We start from the raw sequence: 20,286 nt of genomic DNA, 5'->3' as shown, positions 1-20,286 counted from the left end.
TTTTTACCTATAACATGAAGGCAGTAATACTGGGGGTTTAGGAAATACTTAAATGGGATGAAAGTAGAGTGAAAGTGAAAGTCACTCAGTCAAGTCTGACTCTTTGCAACCCCATGGACTGTAGCCTTCCAGGCTTCTCTGTTCATGGAATTCTCCAGGCAAGAATACTGGAGTCGGTTGCCTTTCCCTTATCCAGAGGATCTTCCCAACTCAGGGATCAAACCCAATATCTCTCATTGCAAGTGGATTCTTTACCGTCTGAGCCACCAGGGAAGCCCAGCATATTGAGCATAAAAACCCAATTGCTATTAGTTGTCTTCAGTTTCTCCCATATCTAGGAGCCACCTCCTATCAATTCTTTGGAGACACTCTGAAAAATACATCAAAGGGAACAAGCAATCTATCTCATCCCCACTTCTCCAAGTTCTAAAAAATTATAGGTGATAATTCTCCGATTGTCAAAAAAAAAAAAAAAAAGCCTGAAGGCAAGTTTTTCATTTACAGGTAACATCATAGCATCAAAAAAATTAAGAATCCAATAGTTGTTCTGTCTCTCCTTTGTTTAATCTTATTGTTTGAATAATCATTTCAAATAATTTCTACTACCTTTCACAACATTAGGCAGAGTCAGGACATCTGATTCATCTTACAGATGAAGAAATAAAGACAGAGAGGTGGTAGGATGTCCATTCCAATGTCACAGGACTATATGGGAGGATCTAGAACTGAAAACTAGATCTCTTAGTTCTTTGTTTATTATTTAATAACAATAAGAAGTCATCTATGAGATTAACTCATAAACACTCTAAAAATTCTGTGTATCAATAAAATTTTGACCAAAGACAGCTGATAGACACCCTGTATTCATGTCCTAATTTTATATATCTTTTTACATATTCAAAAAAAAAGATAATCTGGAAGCACCCAAAATGAGTGCAATGTATAAAAGTGATAGTCACATTTAAGTATTAACTATATATTCTTTCAAAGGAAGACAGCATCAAATGCATAAAATGCTAGTTGGCTTCAGAGCAAAAACAGTGAAAATCAGAAGTTTTATTTTAATAACTTACTATATATATAATCATAATATTCAAATAAATGAAATCATCATATGTAGAGGTATGTATGCTCCATACATTAAATTAAACTGTCATATAAAGATAAATCATTCATTTTAAAGGAGCTCTATGGTTATTTCTAAGCTTAAGAGAGAAAGTTACAGTGAAGTGGAACATTTACATTTATAGAAAAAAAATCACAGAAATCTCAGAAAACTTCTTAACTTTAAAATGCAGCTATCTTTATCATTTCTAATGGACCAGGTTTGCTTATAAAAGGTATGATTTTTTATAGAAAATAAAAGCTAATAATAAAAATTAAAATCAACTTCATGCAAAATATTACAATATTTCCCCAGATTAATATTGTCAAGTCAACTTTGCCACAAAAAAGAATTATGAGCACCTTTTAAAAGAAGTGAAGAAAGTGAAACAAAAAATTATTCAAAATAGCTTACCTCTAATCCCCACACTTCCTCTCTCAAATTTAAGTTCCAGACTTACTACAAGTGAATAATGTGTCCAGTTATAATCGAATTCTTCTGCAATGTCACTGAAATCTGTCTCAATGAACAGTTTCTTAGCTTAACGGATTTTTAATGACCTTAGAACTGAAATCTTTATGGAGGAGGAGCTCTGCTTTATCCACCAAATGTACTGTCATGAGAATATATGAATTCAAACAAGTCAGCATTCAAGGTTATATCTGTCAAAAGATTCAGAGGAAATCATAAAGTTCATCTGAATGATTTTTTTCCCTTTTAATTAGTTCCTTATATGGCATTGCAGTATGCCAATGTTATTTTACTATGTGACTCACCACACTGGGAATTAAAAGATAAGTAACTGACTAAAGGTAAGTACGTGATTGCCAGGACTTTGTTGTTTCCTCAGAGTGCAATATCTATAAAGTACTTTACTGTGTTGAGTTTCAAATATCTTTAAGTATGAAAAGAGTCATAAGTGGACAAAGAATCAGGAAACCTGGATTCAACTCTAGACTCTCCTTCCCACAGTCAGCTAGGTGATCTTGGGCAAGTTCTTTAACTTCTTTGGCCTTAGTTTCAAAAATAATTTATTGAATGGAACCTCAAAACTCATCTAGTCTAACTTTCAATTCCAAGCAAAAATTGCCTCTGCATTCCCCCTAAGAAACAGTCAGTTTCTCATATGTAAAATTAGCAGTTAGAACTAGATGATGACTAAGGTTTTCCCTGATTTCTAAAATTTCTGGTGTTGTAATTAAAACTCAGTAAGTGTCATGTATATTTTTTCCATTGAAAGTTTATCAAATAACCCTTTACATAACCAAACAAGATTTTATGTTAGCCCAGATAAAATTAAGAAACTCAGATCACCATCAAGTTGTCCCTCATCCTTCAAGTCTCCACAGTTTTTAATCCACTTCTGATTTTATCTCCATGACCAGGAACTATGCAAAACTATAAGAAGCTGGATACTTTTGATGTTTTTCGAAAGCAGATGAAGTGGTGACAGTGATTTATTCCAAAATAGGAATGAACTGGAATTCGATTCAGTTTATATACCATCTAATATTCCAATGGATAAAAAGTATCTTTCTTGCTTTGGAACACAGGTTCAGACTTGATAACTTCTCTCAGACATCAAAGATATATTTTACATTAAATATATGAATAAACAAATAGAAAGCAAAGAATCTGACTGAAGAGGGGGTGATGGGTTACAGCCTTCACTCCGTTACTAGCTTTATTTTACCTAAGTTTTTTTTTTTCTTCTTTACTCATTTGCATAGTTAATGCTTCCCCTTAAATTGAAGTTGAAGGTGGAAAGAAACAGAATTGTTCAGGGAGTTTGGTATTTGCTTTTCAGATGGCAGCTGGTTTGGCTCTTTCACACTCATTTTTGTCAGAAATTACTTATCAGGCCTAAGTGAGGAATTTTATAATCAGAATTTGCTGAAAAGATGATAAGGAAATAGAGACCTAGATTCAAAATCTTCTTTCCTTTCCCTGTGATCACAATTCCAATTAATTAATTTATCTTCTACTTAAAACAAAAAACTCTCTAGAAAGTTTTCAAGCTTCCTGTTTCCACCAAATCTTCTGGCCCTTGCAAATATTTTATTATATTATGTAGTATAATGGAGAGGTACAATTAAAGAAATAGAAGTATAATAATATCTTGGAATAACACAGCACATTTATTTATAGACAAGCAAACTGTCAGCTACAAATTGGCACTTGTCATCTACCTCTACAAGGATTAAATCATGCACTACTACAGCTGCTCACTTTCAAAAACACCTGAAAGGAGCTCAGGGTGGAGAACAGAAATTATGCACCCTGCATTCTGGGAAAAATTGGCAGGACAAGTCTTCAGATAGATATTTTTAGGAGCTGATTTTATGAGCCCAAATCTTGTATCTCCTCATATCTAGAAAAGCACTAAAATCCTTCATGGTGACACCTGTTTCTCATGACTAGCAGTCACCTACAAGAGACTAGCAGAAACTTTCACAAAAAATATGTGCTTGATTGCATGTAGTTCCCCTTCATCAAAATCACATATTTTAGACCTTCCCCTCTACCTCTTTGGAGCAGTTTCTCAGAGCTATCTGAAGCTAAAATGAGGCTATAGTCCTCATTTTGCCTGAAATAAAAGTTGACCCATAATTCTCACACTGTGTGTTTTTGTTGGTAAAACCACAAATTAAATGTCATACCTTGGTGCCCATGGGGGATTAGTCCCATGATCCCCACACGGATACCAAAAACCATGGATGTTCAAGTCCCTTATATAAAACGGTATAGTACAACTGGCCCTCCTTATCTGTGGATGCAGAATACCCATATCTGGAGGACTGACTGTATAGTTGATAAAATGAAGTTGGAAACAATAATGCACCATGCCTCAAAATTAAAGTTAATTAGATTTGAACTTCTACTTTGATTTGATAGCTTAGTCAGTGAAAGCATAGGCTTAGCTTTGCTTTTTGGTGTGAAGGGAAAGACACTAAAAAGACAACTCATTTTAATTTATTTTTCCTCATGACATTTATTTTATTTTTTAATTTTTTTTTCATTTATTTTTACTAGTTGGAGGCTAATTACTTTACAATATTGTAGTGGTTTTTGCCATACATTGACATGAATAAGCCATGGATTTACATGTCTTCACCATCCCGAAACCCCCCTCCGCCTCCCTCCCCATCCCATCCTTCTGGGTCTTCCCAGTCACCAGCCTTGAGCATTTGTCTCATGCATCCAAACTGGGCTGGTGATCTGTTTCACCCTTGTTTCAATGCTATTCTCTCAGAACATCCCACCCTCGCCTTCTCCCATAGAGTCCAAAAGTCTGTTCTGTACATCTGTGTCTCTTTTTCTGTTTTGCATATAGGGTTATCGTTACCATCTTTTTAAATTCCATATATATGAGATAGTATACTGTATTGGTCTTTATCTTTCTGGCTTACTTCACTCTGTATAATGGGCTCCAGTTTCACCCATCTCATTAGAACTGATTCAAATGAATTCTTTTTAATGGCTAAGTAATATTCCATTGTATATATGTACCATAGCTTCCTTATCCATTCATCTGCTGATGGGCATCTAGGTTGCTTCCATGTCCTGGCTATTATAAACAGTGCTGCGATGAACATTGGGGTGCACATGTCTCTTTCAGACCTGGTTTCCTTGGTGTGTATGCCCAGGAGTGGGATTGCTGGGTCATATGGCAGTTCTATTTCCAGTTTTTTAAGGAATCTCCACACTGTTCTCCATAGCGGCTGTACTAGTTTGCACGCCCACCAACAGTGTAAGAGGGTTCCCTTTTCTCCACACCCTCTCCAGCATTTATTGCTTGTAGACTTTTGGATAGTAGCCATCCTGACTGGCATGTAATGATACCTCATTGTGGTTTTGATTTGCATTTCTCTTATAATGAGTGATGTTGAGCATCTTTTCATGTGTTTGTTACAACTCATTTTAATATACTAAAAGTCCTACTTGATGGCTTTCTAGTGACATCCATAGAAGTTGCCAATGATACTTTGTATGCTTATACTTTAACACTCATTACTCTGACCCAGACACAAAGCATGTTACAATTCCTGGGAAAAAAAAGAGAGAGAGAGAGAGAATTTGGGAATAAGCCTAATTGGTGTAGAGAAAGGATGTGGAACGAGACTAGTTGGAGCAGTCCCCCACTAGCTGAAAGTTAGTCTATACCAAAACCAAAAAAGGGTATAAATCCACATTTGATGAAGGCCAGGGTCAGTGTAACCCAAGGGACATGAAATGAAGAAGTACATCAAAGCCTCAGAGCAGGGAAGTTTCTAAGAACAGTTGGGGTAAGGTCATTCTTCTGAGAGAATTGGTCAAGATGATACAAATGATTCTGCAAGCAGTCAACAGTCAATCCCTGAAAAGTGGTCAGCAAAAACTAGGCCAAAGATTTAGGTCTGGATCCCAATTTCAACAGAGACACAGAATAAGAACTGAACTTCAGATCGGAACCAAAGTCCAATTAAACAGCCAGTAGCAGATTGTGGGGTAAGAGAGAAAATCTAAAGCATGAGCTTACAAAGTGTCCCAGGGGCCCAGATCAATTTCAGCGGCATAGCACACATTAGGTTTTTCCAAACCTCCACCTGCTAAAACAGAATGGTTCTTATTGAGTCAAGAGTATGTCAGAACTGAGACTTCGTAGGCTGATATCACTAGGATAGACAAGTACTATCCATGAGCTCTTTAGCAGGAATGTATTTTTTGTTGTTGTTCAGTTGCTAAGTTGAGTTCAACTCTTTGCAACCCTATGGACTGCATCATGCCAGGCTTCCCTGTCCTTCACTATCTCCCAGAGTTTGCTCAAACTCATGTCCATTCAGTCAGTGATGCCATCCAATCATCTCATCCTCTGTCACCCCCTTCTCATCCTGTCCTCAATCTTTCCCAGCATCAGGGTCTTTTCTAGTGAGTAGGCTCTTTGCATCAGGTGGTCAAAGTATTGGAGCTTCAGCTTCAGCATCAGTCCTTCCAATGAATATTCAGGGTTGATTTCCTTTAACATATTTATTACCTTATATTATCAATTAGCACCCTGAGATAGTTAAGGAGATAATATTTCAGTTTTAAAAATTAATATCACTCAAGTTTCAATAGGTTAAATTACTTCCAGAAATCAACATTCAAGAAAAATAAAACTTGGGTACACCTCACAACTAGTCCAGGGCTTTTCCTGTAAAACTACTGCTGGGATTCTTCCTGATACCTCAGCAGCTAAAATAGCTTACTGGCAGGGGTCATGATATCTCTTTCATTGTGTAAAGTTCTGCAACTCCCACCAAAACAGGAAATGGGAATTCTTGAACTGCTGATAAAATAAGGCAATTAGCAAAGACATTATTTAATGTGCCATAGTATTATTTTCTTTGTAATGATAAAAGACATTAAATAAGCATGAACAAGAAAAATAAGTATTTAAAAAATAATTAAAATAACCATTGAATATTTAGTTGATATGTACAAACACACACACTTCCTAAAAAAAATTCTTTGAATTTGAGAACAGTTTTTAAACTTTCAGGCAAATATCAAACTTCTCAGGTTCTGTGGGAATTTTTTTTAAAAAATCATAACACCCCAGAAAACTGACTTGAAAAGTTATTTGGTATAGTTGACATGTCTACAGAAATGCAGTGTGCTATAAAGAACATACTCTGTGAGATAGACGACATCTAGACTGCCTGCATTCCCTTAAATTCAGTTTTTAATACTCTAAAACCAGCTATTATTTATAATTTATGAACTCTGAATTCCTCTACAGACTACCACAGACTTAACATTAAGATACCAGAGCTAAAATTCTCAGGAAACCCACAAAAGCTGGGAAATACAATTAGCACCATCATGATGCAGTCCCTGGATTAACACCAAACACACTTAAACACAGACACATAGACTGCCAAAAGTCAGTAGTACCAGATTCTGTTTTCAAGTCACTCACCTTTATTCAATGGTTCATAGAGCAATGATGTGTCAAGCACTACTCTAGATGTTTAGGGTACAGATGTGAGTTAGATACTATCTCATGTAGTTCACATTCTCGTTAGAGGCATAGAAACTAAAAAGTATTGATAATTATAGTTCTGTGTGATAAGAACAGTACACTATGACAGAATCATTGGTAGCTAAGGAAGCTAAGAGGAAAGAACAACTCATTCTATGTGTGTTGTGGAAAAGGTGAGTGTCTTTAAGAAGAGATGGTTTGGGAGTGGGGAGTAGAGGGGTTAGCGAGTAGGTGGGAGACTGATGCTCCTGATATATTTGCTCTTTGTCCCCAGTTCCTGGCACAAAGTTCCTAATACTCTTGGAATTTCCTGAGTGAAAGGAGTGTCTTCTGTATTTTTAATGATCTCCTTTCAGCCAAATTTGAGCTTATGCTAATGAGGTGATGACTGGTGAGCCCCCACTTAGCTCAGGATGAGGGTTGGTTGTCAGAGGAACCAACCTTAAGATTAGAAGTTGGAACTATCATCCCCACCACCTGAGCTCCTGGGAGATGAGAGGGGGCTGGAAGTTGAGTTCCATCACCAAAGATTTAGTCAGCTATGTCTAACTAATGAGACTTCAATAAAAACTCTTAAACAACTTGGTGTGGAGAGTTTCAAGGTGGGTTAGCACATCAAGATACAAGGAAATTGACATGCTTGGAGAGAGAATAAAAGCTCTGTGAACTGAAGTACACCTCCCCCCACCAATACCTTGCCCTTTTGCATGTCTCCCACTTGGCTGCTCTTATAATAAACCATTAATAGACAGTAAAGTGTTTTCCCAAGTTCCTTGAGTCATTCTAATGAACTATCAAACCTAAAATGAGTCATCAGGACTTCCTGAATTTACAGCTTGTTGGTCAGAAGTACTGGGACTTTTGACTGGCATCTGAAGTGGGGACAGTCTTGAGGGATTGACCTCAATCCCTCAAAGTGGGGTCTTTGCTAACTATAGATAGTATCAGCATTGAATTGAAAAGTAGGATATCAGTCGGGGTCAGAGAATCTGAGACTGAACAATCAGTTCATGTTAGAAAGCACTACAAACAAGTCAGCTGTCTTTTTAACCATTTCTTTATGAGTCATCAGTTCAGTTCAGTTCAGTCGCTCAGTTGTGTCTGACCCTTTGCAACCCCATGAACCGCAGCATGACAGGCCTCCCTGTCCATCACCAACTCCCGGAGTCCACGCAAACCCATGTCCATAGAGTTGGTGATGCCATCCAGCCATCTCATTCTCTGACGTCCCCTTCTCCTTCTGCCCTCAATCTTTCCCAGCATCAGGGTCTTTTCAAATGAGTCAGCTCTTCGCATCAGGTGGCCAATGTATTGGAGTTTCAGCTTCAACATCAGTCCTTCCAATGAACACCCAGGACTGATCTGCTTTAGGATGGACTGGTTGTATCTCCTTGCAATCCAACGAACTCTCTCAAGAGTCTTCTCCAACACCACAGTTCAAAAGCATCAATTCTCTGGCACTCAGCTTTCTTTATAGTCCAACCCTCACATCCATACATGACTACTGGAAAAACCATAGCCTTGACTAGACGGACCTTTGTGGACAAAGTAATGTCTCTGCTTTTTAATATGCTGTCTATCTTGGTCATAACTTTTCTTCCAAGGAGTAAGCATCTTTTAATTTCATGGCTGCAATCACCATCTGCAGTGATATTGGAGCCCCCCAAAATAAAATCTGTCACTGTTTCCATTGTTTCCCCATCTATTTGCCATGAAGTGATGTGACCAGATGCCATGTTCTTAGTTTTCTGAATTTTGAGCTTTAAGCCAACTTTTTCACTCTCCTCTTTCACTTTCATCAAGAGGCTCTTTAGTTCTTCTTCACTTTCTGCCATAAGGGTGGTATCATCTGTATATCTGAGGTTATTGATATTTCTCCTGGCAATCTTGCTTCCAGCTTGAGTCATACAGCCCACTATTTGCAAAGGCCTAGGCCTTTCAGGAAACTTATCAAGATAATGTTGTTTGATAAACTGTAGCAAAGACTGTTTGTCAGTGTCCATTTTCATATTCTTCCTGTTAGTAATAGAATCTTATGAGCTTTATCTGTGCGCAAGGCTTCTGAGCCAGAGACTACATTTCCATACTCCTTTGCAGTTAGGTATGAAAGAAATTTAGACAATGATATGCAAGCAGCAGTGATGTATGTGAGTGATCTTTGGTCATATTTTGACAGAAAAATTCTTGTCCTCTTCTTTCTCTCTCCTCACTCAACCAGTAGGCTATAGCACAGACATGATAATGGGAGCCAATTTGACCACATAGACAGAGTCACCATACTAGAAGACAGCAAAGCAACAGGCAGAAGGACCCTCAGGCTTGGATAACCTCCTGCAGCAGTATTGCATGCCCACCTTTGGTCTGTTGCTTGAGCCATAATATTTCAATGTCTTTTGATTAGCAAAAATTACTGTGTAACCCTAAACAACATAGGGATAAATCTTTATTAACGTACAATTAAATTCACAGCTGCACTATTTACAATAGCCAACACATGGGAGCAAGCCAAGTGCCCATCAACAAAAGGATTGGCTTAAGAAGATGTCGTATGTATAAACAATGGAATATTAGCCATAAAAAAAAAAGAGTGAAATAATGCCATTTGCAGAAGCACAGATGGATCTAGAGAATATTATGCTTAGTGAAATAACTCAGAGAAAGACAAACACTATATGAAATCACTTATATGTAGAATCTGGAAAATAATACAAATGAATCTATGTACATAACAGAAACAAACTCACAGACATAGAAAACAAATTTATGGTTATGAAAGAGGAGAAGAAGGGAGGGAAAGACAAATTTAGGGTATGGAATTAACAGATACAAACTACTAAACATAAAATAGATAAACAATAAGGATTTACTGTATAGCACAAGGTTTTATAACCTTATTTTATAATAACCTATAGAAAAAAAAAAAAAGAACCACTATGCTGTACACCTGAAACTAATACAATATTGTAAATCAACAATACTTCAATTTTTCAAAATACAATTGATATTAATGTGTTACTCTTCCCAACAGTATTTGTACATGGAATCTAAAAATCAAAGAATGCATAAATTCCAAAAAAAAATATGCCCTGGAATGATAAGAGGAAAAACATAGACATGAAATAGACTTCACAATATTAGTTTGAACATAGTATATTATCTGCTATCAAGCATTTTTTCATATTTCTAAATTTGCTATTGTTTAAGAATATTGAAAGATAAATAAAAATAGTATAATGAAGCTGCATGTACCCATTATTTAGATTCAACAATTATCAAGATAACATTTTTATTAATCATGTCATGAAACTGATATCCCTACTTTCAAGGGTAAGAAACTATCATGTTCAGAGACACTGCTGAAATGCTGAAACTAATCTAAAAATCATGGTCTAACACCCTCTTTTTTACAACCAAGTAAACCAAAGCCCTGAATATAGAGATGACCTAGTCAAAGCCATTTAGTTAGCAACAGCTGGTATAAGAATCAGTTTTCACTTTATCATACTGCTATTTAATATTAAATACTGTTTAATTTATTTGAATCTTTTCAAAATAACTGATGAAACATGGTAAAGCCTTTTTCCCATAAATTCACTAAAACAGACTATTCTCCAGATGAGTCTTTGCTACCTAAATTTTTTTCCTAAGAATACAAGTTACAAAACAACTCTTCCACTTATCCCCTTTTACATCTAAATGTATTATAACAGAAATAGTTCATCAATCAAGAGTTCAGAGAAATAATCATATAGAATTTTACCGTAAAATCATGACCTTTCCAGATTTGTCTCTTGATAATGCTAAGACAGGAATAAACACATGATGAACTTGTTAATGAACTACTAACAGGAAACCAGAGTATACAACATGTGTATCCTTGGATGGAGTCTCAATAAAATTAGGAAGTTAAGTCCCAGCTGGAGACCGGACAACCAGCAGAAAATTCCTAACAGCCAGGGCACAGCATAATTTTAGAAAAAATAAAGATCAACAATAGATATTAACTTTCTCATGTGGTCATTCTAATACTGGCACAGGGGTTTTAAAATGCTTAAACAATTCCTAAACTGGGTTTCAAAACCATTTCACCTATTAATCTTTGCATTTCACTTAGAAGAAAACCACAGGTTTTATGGTTCATATTTATTGCATATTTAACAGTTGGCTTCAAAGTGGTTATATCGCTTGAAAAGAGAACAGCTAGATTATTTTAACTAATATTGAGATGATGTTGTGAATTATATTTTAGATTGCCAACATATCTTTGAAGAAATGCTTCATTTCTTTCCTCAGACTGTGACCTACTTTCTCCTTAGGTTGCTGCTGCTGCTGCTGCTGCTAAGTCACTTCAGTCGTGTCCGACTCTGCGCTATCCCATAGAAGGCAACCCACCAGGCTCCCCCGTCCCTGGGATTCTCCAGGCAAGAACACTGGAGTGGGTTGCCATTTCCTTCTTCAACGCAGGAAAGTGAAAAGTGAAAGTGAAGTCGCTCAGTCGTGTCCAACTCTCAGCGACCCCAGGAACTGCAGCCTACCAGGCTCCTCAATCCATGGGATTTTCCAGGCAAGAGAACTGGAGTGGGTTGCCATTGCCTTCTCTGTCTCCTTAGGTTACCACCATTCATTCATTCAGTCACTCATTTACTTAGCAAACATTGAGTTCTGTGTTAGGAAAGCAGGATACAACGATGAATGAACAAATTTCTGCCCTCACTGAACTTATATTCCAGTGTTAGAGATAAACCATAAAACAAACAAGCAAAAATAGGTTAGATAATGATAAATGCCATACAAAACACAAGAGGCAGGTTAAGAGGCTAAATAGTGATCGGTGGAGTGAGGGAACAAGGCTATTTTTTTTTTTTTTTTAATTTTATTAGTTGGAGGCTAACCACTTCACAACACTTCAGTGGGTTTTGTCATACATTGACATGAACAAGGCCATTTTAGAAAGGATGATTAGGAAGGCCTCTCTGAGGAAGAATCTGAATAAAAAGGTGGAGGGAGTCATGAAGATAACAGTAGAGAGTGTTTCATGCAGATGGAACAACAAATGCAATGACCCTAATGAGGGACTGTGTTTGTGGGTTGGGAGCAGAGTAAGCAAGGAAGAAAGTAAGAAGAGGAAAGGTCAGAGAGGTAGAGGTGCAGTTTGTGTGGTGCCTCCTAGGTCATTTTAGACTTTGGCTTTTGTTCTGAGTGAGATGGGAGTCACTGAAAGCTTTTAATCAGGGAGTACACGAAATTAGTTTTATCTTTGATATAATTCCAGCTGCTGAATAGATAATAAACTGGAAAAGGAAATAGTTTTCTAGTAATTTTCTACACAAAAAATTTTTGAATTTTCTAGCCAAGAGATAATGGCAGTTTGTACTATAATGGTGGAAAGTGCCATATTCTGAATATATTTTGAAGGTAGGTCGGCTGTGATCTTCTAAAAGATTAGATGTGGGGTATGTGAGCAAGAGGGTAATCTAAAATGATACCAAGGATTCTAATCTAAGCAATTAGGTAAATGGTGATGCCATTTATTGAAAGGAAGCACACTAGGGGAGAAGCAGGCTAGGCATAGGAATAAAGAATTCAATTTTGGACATGGTAAATTTGAGCAGTTCATTAAACTTCCAAGTGGAGATACAGAGTGGACAGTTGGATACACAAGTCTAGAGTATAGGGGAGAGTTCAGAACTAGAGTTAATGATACATTGCTGTTTTTGTTTTAGTCATTAAGTTATGTCTGACTCTTTTGCAACTCCATGGATTATAGCCCACCAGGCTCCTCCGTCCATGGGATTTCCCAGGCAAGAATGCTAGAGTGAGTTGCTATTTCCTTCTCCAGGGGATCTTCCCTGACCAGGGATTGGACCCATGTCTCCTGCATTGGCAGGTGGATTCTTTACCACTGAGCCACCTGGGAAGCCTTAATGATATATACATGGTCCTTAAAGTTCTGAGACTGAGAATGAGACTGTCTGGTGATCATATGTTTGGATTGTGTAGCAGGTTGAGGCATGGGTCATTCTAGAGAATTACCACACAATTGCAAAAAATAAACATTTGGTGATTGAAACAACTATCTAATATCACTAGATAAACTAAATGATGTTCACTGGTTTTAATTTTTATGTCCTTTATTCTCAAGTACAAAAGTATATTCAGTCCTCTTACTTTTAACTTATTCTATTTTAAATAGTCAAAGTTTCAGCACTATTAGCACTCCACTGCTAATCACTAAGCTTCTAAAAGCCACAGTCTTATTCATTTTATAAGACTCGTTCTTACAAAGCTCTTTTCTAGAACTTTTCCTTGACTAGCTAGTGGTATTACCACATTAAAATATGAAACTTTCTTACTTTTAGACACCTCATTTTCATTCTCTTCTATTTAAGTTTGCAGACCAATTAAAAATTTTTGTGTTCTTGTGACAACTAGGAGGCAAAAATTAAAATTTCCCTGAAGAGAAAGTTGTTCAAAGACTCATAATTTCAGGACTCAAAAGATACCTTTAAAAAAATCCTCCAAATTCATCAAGTTGTACACAGTAAATATGTACAGTTCTTTGCATATCAATTATACTTCACTAAGCTGTTAAAATTATTTTTTAAATCTTTCATTCTGTATCACTGGATTGTTGTGCTGACTTTCTGTTAGTACTAGTTTCAACTCATCTCTCTGGTAGATTCCCATTAATTCTTGTGTATTCAAATGCTGAGAACGAATTATATACCATATTCCTTGGTTCTGAGCTGCTCTCTAGCATATATAGGTGACACACATTTAGAAGAAGACATAGAATAGCCAAGAGAAATGCAGATATACCTAGGAAATTAATCACAGCAGCTTCAGATCTTCATATAGTATCTAAGAACATTAATTCTGGAGTCATACTGCCCGGGTTTGAATTTCAGCACCATTATTTACTAGTTGTGTAACTCTAGAGAATGTACTAAAATATCTTTATGCCTCACTTTCCTCATCTTTAAAATGGAGATGGGAATAGGTCTCGCTTCACAGAATTGTGAAAGCGAAAGTCGCTCACTTGTGTCTGACTCTTTGTGACCCCATGGACTGTAGCCCATGGAGATCTCCAGGCCAGAATACTGGAGTGGGTAGCCTTTCCCTTCTCCAGGAGAATCTTCCCAACCCAGGTATCGAATCCAGGTCTCCCACATTGCAGGCGGATTCTTTACCAGCTGAGCTATGATGGAAGCCCAAGAATACTGGAGTGGATAGGCTATCCCTTCTCCAGTGGATCTTCCTGACCCAGGAATCAAACTGGGGTCTCCTGCATTGCAGGTGGATTCTTTATCAACTGAGCTATCAGGGAAGCCCTTCACAGAATTGTAGCGAGAATTAAATGAATACTTATAAAGCATCTATTATGTGCTTGGCACACAGTAAGCCTGTGTGAATTGGGTGATAGAAGATTTTGAATAGAAGGTTGGGCAGGGGTTGAATAAAACAAAGCTCCATCTGTCCATTTACTTGTCAAGATTTACCCCTTGCAACCTATTGGGGTTACAAGTCCCATATGGGAAAGAAGCAGGTATGTGTTAAATATTTCACATTTGCACAGTATGACTCATTCTTATCTTGAGTATTTTGCAAAGTACAAAGTAGGACTGCTGATTAAAGTGATTTGTAAGGAATGAAGGTATAAATATATACATGCACATATGAACAAAATTTTTAAAAAATCCTAGAAGAGGGAAGATAAACATAACAAGAAAATATGAAAAGGGAAGGAGATTGGAGAGCAAGAATTGCTAAACCATCAAAGACCTCATTCCCACACTTGGCAACTATGCCTAAGCTGTCTGTATTTTTTTTCTTAAGTAAGAGGAACAATTTTCTGCAAATGCTTAATAAAATCCTTTAAGTTCCACTAGTGATACAAAAGAGACCCCTCCTTTGGAGAAAATGTAGCAAAGAGTATCTCAAGATATAACATTCATAGATCATTATAAGTTCCCAAACATTAAATAACAATAACCAGATTCCTTCCTTAGTTTATCAATTCCATATGCCTGAGTGGACTGCAGAATCTCTGAGACCCAAAAGATAGAATAAAGGATTGTAAGGAAGCCAGTGTGAAAAAGCAGCTATCATTTCCACTTCTTCATAAAGGTTGAAAAACCTAATTTAGGAGAAAAGCATAAAGATATATTTCCTTCCCTCAAGAAGCTGATAGTCTAGTCCAGGAAAGGCAGAGAGGTGACAAGACAAATGGAATGCAATCCACTAAACACTAACTGATAGAGAGAAGCGTTTTTTCTATATGGCTCTATGGACATCCAGGCAGTGAGTTTCAGTGAGGGGATGATGTCTGCATGGAGTTTTAAATGAGAAATAGGAGATAAATGATAAACAGGAAGTCTCCCTATCTTCTCCTTGGATTACTGGAAGCATTCCCTATCTTCGGCTGACCCACCCTCTCTGGCACACAAGAAAAATATGAAAGAGGACTTGACTTGTCTAGGGCAGGAGAACTTGAGATGGGTCCAGCAAACATAGTTTTTATTTAGAACAAAGTAGCTTGACTGTGTCGGAAAAGGCAATGGCACCCCACTCCAGTACTCTTGCCTGGAAAATCCCATGGACTGAGGAGCCTGGTAGGCTGCAGTCCATGGGCTCGCTGAGTCGGACACGACTGAGAGACTTCACTTTCACTTTTCACTTTTGTGCATTGGAGAAGGAAATGGCAGCCCACTCCAGTGTTCTTGCCTGGAGAATCCCAGGGACGGGGGATCCTGGTGGGTTGCCGTCTATGGGGTCGCACAGAGTCGGACACGACTGAAGCGACTTAGCAGCAGCAGCAGCAGCACCTTGACTGTGTGTAAATTTGGGCCATATGCTTTTTCTTTCATTTTAACATTGGCCTTCCACATTACCATGAATCTTTTAGAATGACACACTATTTGACAATTTTCATCTGCTATGTTATCCAAATACTTGATGACACAGATTCTAATTCCACACTACATAGATGCTCCCTTACTATGGACGCCTTAGAAAATAACTTCAGTAGCTGTGAACATTCTTTTTCATAAGGTTTGGTGAGATTTGTTGTGGCCAATATATGCCACATTTAATTTCTTAACTATCATCTGTGATATTTAATGAGTCAAATTCCTATGATATCAACTTTATTTTATTTCCATGCATAGTAAATCAGTATCTCTCCCTTCTCCTCCTTAGCCCATTATGAGACCCAAAAGAAAAAGGTCATTTCTAAAATTATAAGAAATATCTTCTCTATGAGTCTCCCTCTGCCGTGGTACTCTTCCTGTGTCCTTCAATTTTAGAGAACATATTCTTCTAAATCCTCTCTCTCTCATAAGCCTGTCAAACTTCTGTGGACCTACAGGTTCTTATCACTCACAGACATACACACACTCATGGGACCTCCCCAAACAACCACCAAAATAGAGAAAGATTTAGTGGTGTGTATTAAGAGCACTAGACCGTGAGTTAGGGAGCCTGAATTTTGGCCCTAATTCTACCATTGGTTACATTGGATACAAATTTATTTTCTCAGGACCTCCATTTCTTCAACAGTAAAATAAGCTTGATCACCTACAAAGTCATATTTAGCTCTAATTATTCTCCAAAAATTCTTTAAAATAAAATTTATTTTGTTATAAATACATTTACTTTATACAATTTTACTATAAATTTTAAGAAAATTAAAACTTACCTTTTCAAATGTGAGATCCAGTCACTTCTTGTGAATTGTTTCCACAAGGCCTATGAAAGAAAAGTACTATGAGTTAAAAGCAAATGAACTCATAGACAAAAGATATTAAATGTGGTAACCTCTTGTTGATATATGTAGAAAGGAAATTATTCAAATAAACACTGTTTGCTTTTACAAAATGCTTAAGGTAACAGAACTTGTGTGGACTGGCATAGTTCATATTATTTTCCCTCCTTCTAATGAGTGATATTAATACTAATCACCACCAATGAAATAATTATTACTGACACTGTAAGGAAACATACTGAAATATTATTCAGACAATCATTATGTTTTGAAATGAGAGGAAACTATTAAAGGTCTCAATTTGCTTACAGAAGATTTTTTTTTTAAAAATCACTTAACCAATAGTTTAAATGCAAATCATGCCAGTACACTCCAACATTATTTGAAGACAACATGATTCCAAAAGAGCTAGTGCACCAAATGTAGTACTACAGAAGAATCCTTGGAGTCACTAGGTCTTCCTGCTACACTCAAAGAATCATAGACAGATGAAACTTTCTCCTATTTATAAAACTCTTTAGAGAGAAGATTCCACAACTTTCCTCAGGATCCATTTCCAATATTTCACAATCATTTCCTCCTTAAGCGTCTAACAAAAATCTGCCATGCTTTCTTAAGTTTATTTAATCATCTAAGAATAAAGAGACCATTGACTATCCTCTGCACCTAAGTAACTGATATTTTAAAATAATTATTAAATTATCCCTCAGGCCTCTCTTCTCTGAGTTGATGAACACTGTTCCTTCAACATTCCCCTCAGAACACATCTCCTATGTCCCATGACCTGTTACTCTAAGTAAATGCCTTGCTTCAGAATTTTGGTAAGGCCTGCCTGGATTTGAGTTTCTTTTTTTATGTTTTACACTCTAAAACTCTTGAATTTACATGGAGTCTATAGTATCTACTCCTTACCTAAGATTTTCTCTCTCAGAATAATATTAAGCAATTGCCGATATTATCCAAAATATAGCTGTATAACCACAGTGCACAAAACATAAATTAAAAAAATGTAAAAGTCCTAATTTAACCTCACAAAATAAGGCAATATAGTTTTAGCTTTGTGATATCCTGTCCAGAGGCCAAGAAATTATTCAAGTGGTTTTCTCAGGAAACAAATGTTTAGACTCTTGGGAGGAAGCCAGAAATCTGGAATGGGTGATGTGGTTCTTGGCTCCCTAATTCTTATGTCACCAGAGAAATATTTTGGCTTAGCACTGAATACTCGTCCTCATTTCCAGACCATTTCATTTTGTGAAGTTAGAGAATTGTATAATGCATCCCATGCATTTTTATGGTCTAATTGCCATATGTTATATATTTGGAATTTGAATTTTTGGAGTGTATGAAGATATTGTCAATCTAAAAGCTGTATTATTACCTCATTATTATTATTACCTGTATATTACACAATAACTAATGCCTCTCTAAGGTCTGGTTCAGTACCTGACTTACTCTGTTGGGTTCTCAAACATCTTCTCAGTAAGACCTACACTATGTCCACTCTATTTTGATTTGCAATCTGTACTAATTACTTTCACACACACTCATGCACGCACACACACCACACCTACTATTTCTATATTTCAAAGCATGCATTTCCTTTTAATATAAAACATCATTTAGTGAATTGTCATTTATTGCTTGTTTCCCTCCTCTAGACTGTGAGCTCTATGCAGCAGATATTTTTGTCTGTTTTGTTCCTCATGATGACCAAGTGCCTATAACTAGTACCTGACACACATTATGTGCTCAATAAATCTGTCCTAAATGAATGAATGAGTTGAATAATCCTTGAGGGATAGTGAGTATACAGATTGGCACTATGACATGCTCTGCTTTTTATATATTATTGAAGACATCAAACATCAGTTAACTCATTAAGTTGAAAGCTCACAATCATCCCACCCCAGTACTAACGCACTATTTTCTCTGTCAGGAATGCTCTTCTGTCACATCAGCTCATTATTCATAACTAAACTGTCACCACCTCTGAAAGTCCTTCCCTCACCACCTGATGTCAATTAGACACAAACACAGTCTGAGAAAGTGATTGCCAGTCACTATCACAATGCCAGTCACTGTTTTAGTTCCTTCATTACCTTGTAACATCTTATGAAAAAAACTAAATGAACTTTTCGGCCATACTTGCCACTACTTGAGGTTATATTATTGGTTTATTTACATATATACTTGTGTAAAATGTGCAAGCTTTGTGAGATCAGCTGTATATTCCCAGCATCAGGGTTAGAGTAGGTAATTTGTCAATACTTGATGAATGAATGAATAAATTATTAATTCATAAAAATGTAAATCATGAAGTTGAAAACAGGAATGACAAGTACTATTCATTCAATTGCAAAATATTATTGGATGTTACTTTCATTTATTTATTTTAAAATATCTATTCAGTGGTTACAAGTTGTACTCCATCATTTATATAGATAAATGTATTCATATACATAGTCACATATGTATTACCTGTAAACACTTAGGGCACACATGGAAGAAGCAAAAGGAGTAAAGGAGAATAATACAAGAAAAGTGAAAATAAAATGGAGGCAATCATAGATTGATTTGAGAAGTGGGAGGATAGTAAGTGGTTTTGGGGTAGCTGAAAAGAGTATTAAAATGTTCCAGAAAAAAATATGATTAAAGCATAATCAGAAAATATCTCACCTGGATTGCTCATGAAACTTAACTTTGATTGGGCACACTTGGTCAGCCTCACTCCACATAAACCTCACTTTTTTGGAGCTCCTGGGAACTCTACCTATTAAAAACCTGAGATTTTAATACCAAATTCCTTTCTCCCAAGGTGCTACATCTCCCTGGTTTCATTAAACTCCTGTAGGTTGTTTCCTCACATTCAAAAAAAAAAAAAACCACACACAAAGGTATTTGGTTACCTTAGTTAACAAAATAGAAATGATAAGTATTTAGCTCTTGGTTTTGCAGTGGTAGGTGATCAATTAATATCTGCTAAATGAAAAAAGAAAAATATAGGAGTATAGACAACATTAAAAGGCAGCCTGATTTCTATTACTAAATAGAAAAATTTTTGTCATGTGATCTTGGAAAATGAACATTTTATTTATAGAAAGTTAAGTATTAGAAAGGTAACCTTTAGACTTACCTTCTCATGTGACTATAAGCCTTCACATTCTCTGGTAATGAGTCTGAAACTAAATGGGGGAAGTTGTCCCAATGACTTCCCTTTTGTGCTTTCCACTTATCTCTAAATGATTTCTTTTTAAGGAGAATTGACTAAATCAAGAACAAAGGGAATGCTGACACCACTTGGACTACAGGAAGCATTTGGAAATGTGAAACAATGCCTACATTTCCTTCTTTCTCCTTTCCAGAAAAACCCCTGTAACATTTACAACATGTTCATTTGAACAATTTGTTTTAACA

General features: G+C 36.5%; 1 protein-coding gene across 1 annotated transcript in view; it reads right to left on the bottom strand.

Moving 5' to 3' along the window:
* The window catches only part of IL13RA2 (interleukin 13 receptor subunit alpha 2), a 75,921-nt gene extending 55,870 nt beyond the window's left edge, over positions 1-20,051 (bottom strand). The window contains exons 1-2 of the mRNA XM_065916254.1: positions 20,006-20,051; positions 16,807-16,856 (exon numbers count right to left, since the gene is read on the bottom strand). The gene's annotated coding sequence lies outside the window, so the exon portion shown is untranslated. The remainder of the gene's footprint in view (positions 1-16,806; positions 16,857-20,005) is intronic.
* Positions 20,052-20,286: the final 235 nt, after the last annotated feature.

Source organism: Muntiacus reevesi, chromosome X, assembly GCF_963930625.1.
Source record: "Muntiacus reevesi chromosome X, mMunRee1.1, whole genome shotgun sequence".
In the NCBI taxonomy this organism is placed as follows: domain Eukaryota; kingdom Metazoa; phylum Chordata; class Mammalia; order Artiodactyla; family Cervidae; genus Muntiacus; species Muntiacus reevesi.
The sequence above is the reverse complement of the archived record's forward strand: the minus strand, read 5'-3'. Positions and strand labels throughout refer to the sequence as shown.